Raw genomic sequence first — 8,157 nt, 5'->3', positions numbered from 1 at the left:
ACCCCTTATGCAAGAGTTAACCAGCATCTTTACTCTTTCATCCCTCACGCTCGTAAACTCTGGAACAATCTTCCTTCATCTGTATTTCCTCCTGCCTACGACTTGAACTCTTTCAAGAGAAGGGTATCTCCTCTCCTCCCGAAATTGACCTCTCTTTCGGCCACCTCTTTTGATTCTTTTTTAGGAGCAGCGAGTAGCGGGCTTTTTTTTTTTATTATTGTTTCCTTTTTTTGTGCCCTTGAGCTGCCTCCTTTGTTGTAAAAAAAAAAAACATGGCTGGTATTTTAGAGGGTAACGTCTTATCGTCCATTCTTTATTTAAGAGTACTTCCCTTTGTCATTGATTTCCTTTTTATTGGAACAAAAGCCATTTGAATTATTGCAGTGAAAAATGAAATCATGATAACCCATAACCATGCACTGCGGCTGCTTCACCAGTTTGATGCCTTGGACCCTTTTTGCCGAATTAGCGTGAAATGAAACCACGCATATAAAATCATCTCCCTATTAAAACTTCCCCTCCGCGGGAGAGGAGAAACTCGCAGGGGAGGGCAATGCCAACGCAGAGACGGAGTTTACAAATAAAGAGGCTTTCAAAGATTAATGAAATCCAAGACGTGTGGCCCGTATCAAGGCACCTCCTGCCCGCACCTGCAAGCCGCGCAGAACTCGCCCTTACCGCGGCCCTCTTGAAGTTTGCTTTTCCCTAGCCGCCTCGTAATTAGGACCGACGAAAAATCTCAATAAGCCCATGAAGCATATAATTAAGTTTTTATCATAATATCAGGGAGCGACACAAGTTTCCGTTGCTCTCGACAGTTTTCTTCCAGTTTATGTTTACTTTCCTTCCTCCCGCATTCTTACTTTGCAGCGTGAGGCAAGGCCGACGGAGGAGCTGTTAATCCTCCTCCTAATGTTCCTTTTTTTCTGCCCCTTCTCTTCCTTCTCCTTCTCCTCTTCCTCTCCTTCTCCTACTTTTCTTCTTTCTGCCACAATCCTTTCTCATGCTTTCCCTCTCCTCTTACTTTTCCAGTTCCTCTCTTTTTTTCCCTTTTTTAATTAACGTATCTGTAGTCGTGACTGATGTCGCAGCCCTCCGTTTGCATCCTCTTCGTCCGCTCCTCCTACACATTTTTTGCTTCTCCATCACCACCTTTTTTTATGTGTCGTCATCGATGTCGTTATTATCGCTATCATCGTGCTCTTTGTGTTTTATCCTTCTTTCTCTATTCCTCCTTCAATGTAAGCACACCATAAGATTTTTAAAGCACTCGTTATCTAGCCTCGTCATTTTAACTCCTTGCCAATACGGTCCAAATATGGTCCATTGGACCGTATTGGCTATACAGGCAGCGCCCCATGTGGCCACTCAACTCCAAGCTGTCCTTTCCATAGAATTCAAGTTATAGACTAGAGTGCGTCTGAGGCTGTCTCCGGGATACACGGCCATGGTGCCGCCATCGCTCCAAGCCGATGATTGCACACACTTCAATCCTAGCCGATTTCAGTTTTTCTCCATGTTAAATAGTAGAGTCAGGAAATCGGGTAGAAGTAAAGTGTGTGCAGTCGTTAAAATTTTGGCTTGGAGCGGTGGCGGCTCCAAGGCCCTGTATCCTGGAGGAAGCCTCAGACGCACTCTAGTACATCACTTGTATTCAATGGAAAGTGCTGCTTTGACAGTTAACCGAGTGGCCACGTGTGGCGCTACCTGTGTAGCCAATACGGTCCATTCACCGTTAGCTATCTCGTTTCCCTCCTTTCGTCATAATAATCGTCTACTCGTCACTTGCCATTACGTCAGGAGTGCTCTAGAGTCCCTCAACTTTCAACTTTAAATATAACTAGACATTGCTCCCCTTCTGACAGAACTAAAAAGAAAATCATTGTTGAAGGAATCTCATGAAAGATGAGCATTTTAGATGATTATATCGATTAAAGAGCGAGAAAGGACGAGGCAAAACCTATATACTCCTAAGTCGAGACACGCGCGGTCAAAAAAGGATCCCAGCTGCGCATCAGTGTAGTCAACATCGATATACATTATGGGTCTTGACAACACTGCTGCCGTCAGGTGACGTCACGCGACGGACTCTGGTGGACACTGGATTATCCGCTTCATAGACCGCCATAGACCAGCACGGCACGCGGGGAACAGATAAACAACACAGTATCTCCAAAGTGATAATGGGAGATGTTTGCCTGCCGCACTAACTTATGCAACGACGTAATGTAACGTTCTTAGTCCTTAAATTATAGCCAGAATGCCTATTTTATTCGCAGTGCCAGCTTCATTCATTACTTGAACGTCTTAAAATATTCATTATATAGAGCATATGAAACAAGATGATACATTATTACTGAATTCGCGGTGATAAGTGATGAATGAGAACAATTCTACGACTAAAAGCGTGTATATGCACCTATGACTCATTTTCATCTCATAACAGTCCTTTAAGACTTTAGCTACACACACACTATTATTGTAAAACTGTGTTGATGTAATAATTCACAGTGATATTTGGCTGTTCTTTATTTCTCAAGACTCGTCTCGTCAGGGGTGAAGGAGAGAACTAAGCGATTACAGACTATCATTGGCTGACCATTGCACCAATCGATGTAGCTACATCATAGTAATTATCGCTTCGTCATTGTGACGTCATGATCGATTCGCGTGTCACCACTGATCCTTTTCTTGACGAAGGAAAGATGCATAGAGAGAACAGGAAGACATGAAAGGAAAAATCTTGCCTATTAGTAAAAACTAACCGTCTGTGAAGGTGTAGATTGTAGAACGATGGGGGTGAACTAATTAATGATTCAAAGATACTACTACTACTGTTACTACTACTACTACTATTACTACTACTACTACTACCACTACTACTACTACTACTACTACTACTACTACCCAATGAGGTAGGACTCCCCCATCCTACCACCATGCTGCTATCACTACTACCACCACCACTACTACTACTACTACTACTACTACTACTGCTACTATTACTATTACTACTACGACTACTACTACTGGTCCTGCAACTACTACTAATACAAAGGGGATGAAGAATTAGAAGAAGCGGTGGACAAAGAGAAGGCAAGGAAGAAAACACGAGGAAGAAGAAAAAAATGAAATGCTGTTGCTCGGTTTTGTTCTTTAAACGCTAAGGATTTTCCAACAGTATTCATTATTTCCCTTTAACCAATGTGTGTTTAGCGTACAGGATGGGCAGGAGAAAATGTGTGGGGTGGGGTGGAGGGGGGAGAGAGAGAGAGAGAGAGAGAGAGAGAGAGAGAGAGAGAGAGAGAGAGAGATTGCAGAGGGTGCTGATGGAGCGTTAAAGGGGATATGGCTGGGCCTACAATTGATAACAAGAGGGAAAAGAGGGGGAGGAAAGGCTGGAAGAAGGGGAGTGTAAAGAGGGGAAAGAGGGAGGTAAGGGGGAGGAGGGGCGGAGAGCCGTGCGCAAGGGTTCCTGCCTCAAAACTCTTGCTACCACCCGGCCAGTCGCTCCCCTCTCCCCCTTCTTATCCCGAGGCGAACACATACGCGCAAATAATTGGAAAATGGGAGGCATGTGTTCGCCTTCCCGTTACCGTGCAGGATTCTCGTTTATCTTGGATAATATAGTAGTTTTCTCGAGGCTATAATTACTTACACGAAAACATGCGATGCATGTACATATATTAAAAGTAAATGTAAGGGGTAGGAGACACATCAGGTGAACACAAAATGTAGCTTCCAGTGATACTGAATTTGAGTCACCAAGAAGATGATCGGGGCGGGGCCTGGCGATGGAAACCCTGATAGGAAAGACTAGGTACAATTTACCATTCGCATGAAAGGGTGTATCTCATCCATGTGGTCTTCGCCCCGCCTGTATGCCAAGGCATTGCATCGGCCTGTTCCCATCACGTTGACGGAATGGGAACAATATACTCAGTGAATACTATAATAACACTGTTAACGTTGACAACATTCATCTTGGTAATCGTCAGAAATTATATACTTTTTCTCGCACCACGTTGTGGTTTCAAACCATAAATTTTTCGAAGTGTCATAAATATATGACTTGTGTGTCAGGTGAAGCACAATTTCTGAGTAACAAAAGCTTTGGAAGCCAATATTTTATAAAAGAGCACCATAAGTTGGGTAGGCAGTGGGTGAACAAATAGCGTTCAGGAGGACGCGAGTTCAATCCCCGACCGGTGCCACTAAGCTGGGATTTTTCAGCCGCCGCCGAGTGGCTTAAAACTATCCACATGCTGTCCAGAAGACCACCTATCAACCCGGACTCTAGATTCTAGGATTAAAGATGAGCTCCGGGAGGGCAGCATGAGCCAATGCAGGATGGCGCCACTATAAACACTCGCCTGCGCCAGAACGGGCTGGGCCGACCATCAGGACCCACCGGGAAGAAGCCTTGGACCGACCTTATCAGCCAGCTTCTCAGGGTTGGTGATCCCCATTTCCCCCGGTCTTGGAGGAAGTGCTAGTATATCCCTCTCTTCCTCCCTCAGAGCATGAGATTTCACCAGCGCCGGTAAGAATATATTCTTGACGGCATTCCCCAGTGGTCGGAGGAGTGGACTGATGCCAGGGATGGTGCGCATCAAGAACGTCCACCGATGTTGGATGCCGTGGGTGTACGCTGACTAGGCAGCGTGTGGCTCAGTCTTGGCAATGGCAGATACAGCTTCTATTTCCTTCACCCATTCAGCTACTTTGTCTCCTACGTACTCCTTCTTACACACCTCTGTCCCGACCAATGCACCTAAGTGTCGTTGTCCGTCCACAACTACTCCTACTATTAATACTACTACTACATCTATTATTCCTACTAATACTGCTACTACTGCTAATAATAATAATAATAATAATAATAATAATAATAATAATAATAATAATAATAATAATGATGATGATGATCTACTACTACTACTACTACTACTACTACTACTACTACTACTACTACTACTATTGATGTTATTATTATTATAATTATCATTATTATTATTCGTTATTATTATTATTACTATTATTGTGAATAAAAACGAAGAGAAAGAAAAAGAGAAGACGAAAACGAAGAAGACGAAGACTAAGATTAAGAAGATAATAAGGAAGAAGAGAATAAAGGAAAGAATAAAGGAGAGAATAAAAGAAAATAAAGAAGAAGAAGAAGAGGAAGAAGAAGGGTGGCTCGGCGTTGGAACAAGAGGAAAGAAAGATCCCTGATGAAGTAATTATGTAAGTTGAGGGAAGAGGCGCACAAGTGGTGGTGCAAACGAGTCCACTAACGAGACGCCTCCTTCTCATGCTCCTGCTCCCTTCCCCTCTCCTCCACACCTCCACTGCGCCCTTCCCATCCTCTTAATTCTCCCAAAGGTACTCCGTCCTATCAAACTTTCTTCTTCCTCTTCCTTAGCATCTTTCTCTTCTTTATCCTCTTATTTTTCCTCCTTCGTTAATCCTATCTCCGTCTCACCCTGCCTGACCCTCTTTATTTTTCGACAGTTCTCCTTTTTTTCTCTTTCTGTATTCCTCTTTCTCCTCCTCCTCCGTTTTATTGTCGTAGTTGTAGTTATAGTAGTAGTAGTAGTAGTAGTAGTAGTAGTAGTAGTAGTAGTAGTAGTAGTAGTAGTAGTAGTAGTAGTGGTTGTTGTAGTAGTAGTAATAGTATAATTTTTTACGTTCGTCTTTTTCTTCTTTCTACTTTCCTCCTCCTCCTCCTCTAGGCCTCTCCACTGCGCTACAACAATAAGAGAGCAGAGGTTGGCACGTCGGGAGTTCCTAAGTAGCGCCCTTTTCCCAGCAGTCAGGTTAATTGGTTTTAGATTCTGCTTGCAACTTATTAGAGGAGTTTAATTGGCAAAGTTCGTGGATAAAAATGACCGCTAACAATGCTCGCGAGTTTGGGAATATCTGGGGTGCCTCTTGTCGTTAGGTTGCCATGGTAACTTGGCTCCAACGGATGGCGGTGGCATGAGATTGATAAACAGCCTAACCTGCCTCCCTCCCCTCCCCGCCTCCCCCGATCCTGCCTTTCCTTTCTAACCATACGTATTTTTTTAAAGTTTTTACTCATTTCTTTCGTTTTATCCCGTACATTATTCGCTATTCAGTTTACCCTTTTCTATTTTTCCACTCCTTCGACATGTTCGCCCACCTTTTCCTCTGCTTGAGTGCAAGGGATTTCGCCCTAAATCCTTCATCTCATTTCTCCCGGTCTCCCTTTTATCTGCCCTTCCACAGTTTTACTAAGTTTAATCTGCCATTGGTTACGATCTTGTTATTATTATTTTTATTTCTATTCAATCCCTCACCTTTTCCTTATTTTCTACAACTCAACTTCAAACTGTTTCTTTCTTCTACCTAAATCTCCGACTATATTTCCTCTCCCAGTAATTCGCCTCCTCTTTTTCCTCCCCTTTCGCTTCAGCTCTTCGCCTTTTGCTCTTTCCCTTCTTATTTCGTGTTTTCTTTTCTTTTGGGAATCTCTCCTATCCACTCTCCCTCCCTCCAGCGGTATCTGCAGAGGAATTCTGTGGCTCGTATGTTGCTGGGTACAAGAGGCGGTTCTGAAACTGGTGGGGAAGGAGGAAGGGAGAAGGAGAGCTTGAAGGTGGATGGGTATTCGTGGATTGGACCGAACCGAGAGACGAATGTGAAAGGTTGGAAGGGGTGAAAGTTATTGAGGGAGATATGTAGAAGCGCAAGAAGAGGGTAAAATACATAAAAGTGAAGCCAGAAGAAGGCAGGGAGAGGATGGAAGGATGGAGAAAGATTAGGATGGAATGAGGCAGTATAGATGAATGGATATGAAAGTTTCTGAGAGAGAGAGAGAGAGAGATGAGAGCGACACCGACTTGAGAGACGGGAGAGAGACAGACTTGAGAGAGACGTGAATGAGCGAGGCGGGATGTGGGGTAAAAAAGAAGAGCATATTACTAAGGAAGAGCAGATTAGAGAAGAAAGGAGGGATGGAATGACGGGGTTAATGTAGGAAGGAAAAGGGCAGAGAGGAAAGGCTGCGGCAGGGTGGAGAAAAAGAGGATGAGTGGAGAGGAGAGGGAGGGCATGTTGAAGGGCCATAGAAAAGAAAAAATAACTAGTATGGAAGGGGGAGAGGATAGGTGGAGAGATGGAGACAAGATGGAGAGGTGGGGCCAGTGGGGTGAGAGGAAGGGTGGAGTGGGGAAGAGTGGGCATGGAAGAAACAGTGTGGAGAGAGAAGGTAAGTTGTAGGGGCGGAGTATAGGTGGAAAAGAGTGACAGGGTGATGGAGAGAGAATTTAGGGTGGAGAGATGGGTCAAGGTGAAAAGGAGAGGTAAGGTAGGGATGTGGAGGTGGGCCGGAGAAGCTGAGTCACGGGGAATAGAAGTAGGGTGGAGTGGTGAAGTGAAGGTGGAGAAGAGAGGAAGGGTGGAGGGTTGTAGGTAGGGTGGAGGTGTGGAGTCAAGGTGCATGGATGGGTGGATTCAGGGTGGAAAGAGAGAGGTAGGGTGCAGAGGTCGGCAAGGTGGAGGGGAAAGGCAGGGTGGAAAGAGACGGGTAGTGTGTAGATGTGGAGTCCAGGTGGAAGTGTAAGATGGAGGAGTTGAGTCAAGGTGAAGAGGATTCTACCGCCACCATAGCCATCAGGGTCATCATCACTATCATCACCAAAACACCACACTCGCTGGTTATTACTATTGCATCAAAAATTCCATTCACCACCAACGCCATCACCACCACCACGCTCTTAACATTAATACTGGAACGGCAAAATTATTGTACGACTTTTCACACACACACACACACACACACACACACACACACACACACACACACACACACAGAAAACAACATATACACAAGTTACAGCACCACCATCATAATAAACATGGTACCTGCTCACCACTACTACTCCCCCCCCCCTCCCCCCCCAATGCCTATGCCACGCTGCCACCACCACCACCACCGTCACCACCATTGTGACAGACTTCGATAATGACGCAACTAATGGTCTGTGCCTCCATTTCGTGAGAGGAAGGAGGAGAAGGGAAAGGGAAAGAAAAAGTGGACGGGAAAGAATAATAATTAATTTGACTTATTCTTTTAATATTTTTCTTTTTCTTCTTCTTCTTCATCTTCTTCTACTTCTGCTTTTTCTTCTT

Source organism: Eriocheir sinensis, chromosome 41 (assembly GCF_024679095.1).
Source record: "Eriocheir sinensis breed Jianghai 21 chromosome 41, ASM2467909v1, whole genome shotgun sequence".
Taxonomy (NCBI): Eukaryota; Metazoa; Arthropoda; class Malacostraca; order Decapoda; family Varunidae; genus Eriocheir; species Eriocheir sinensis.
Note: the sequence above shows the minus strand (reverse complement) of the source record.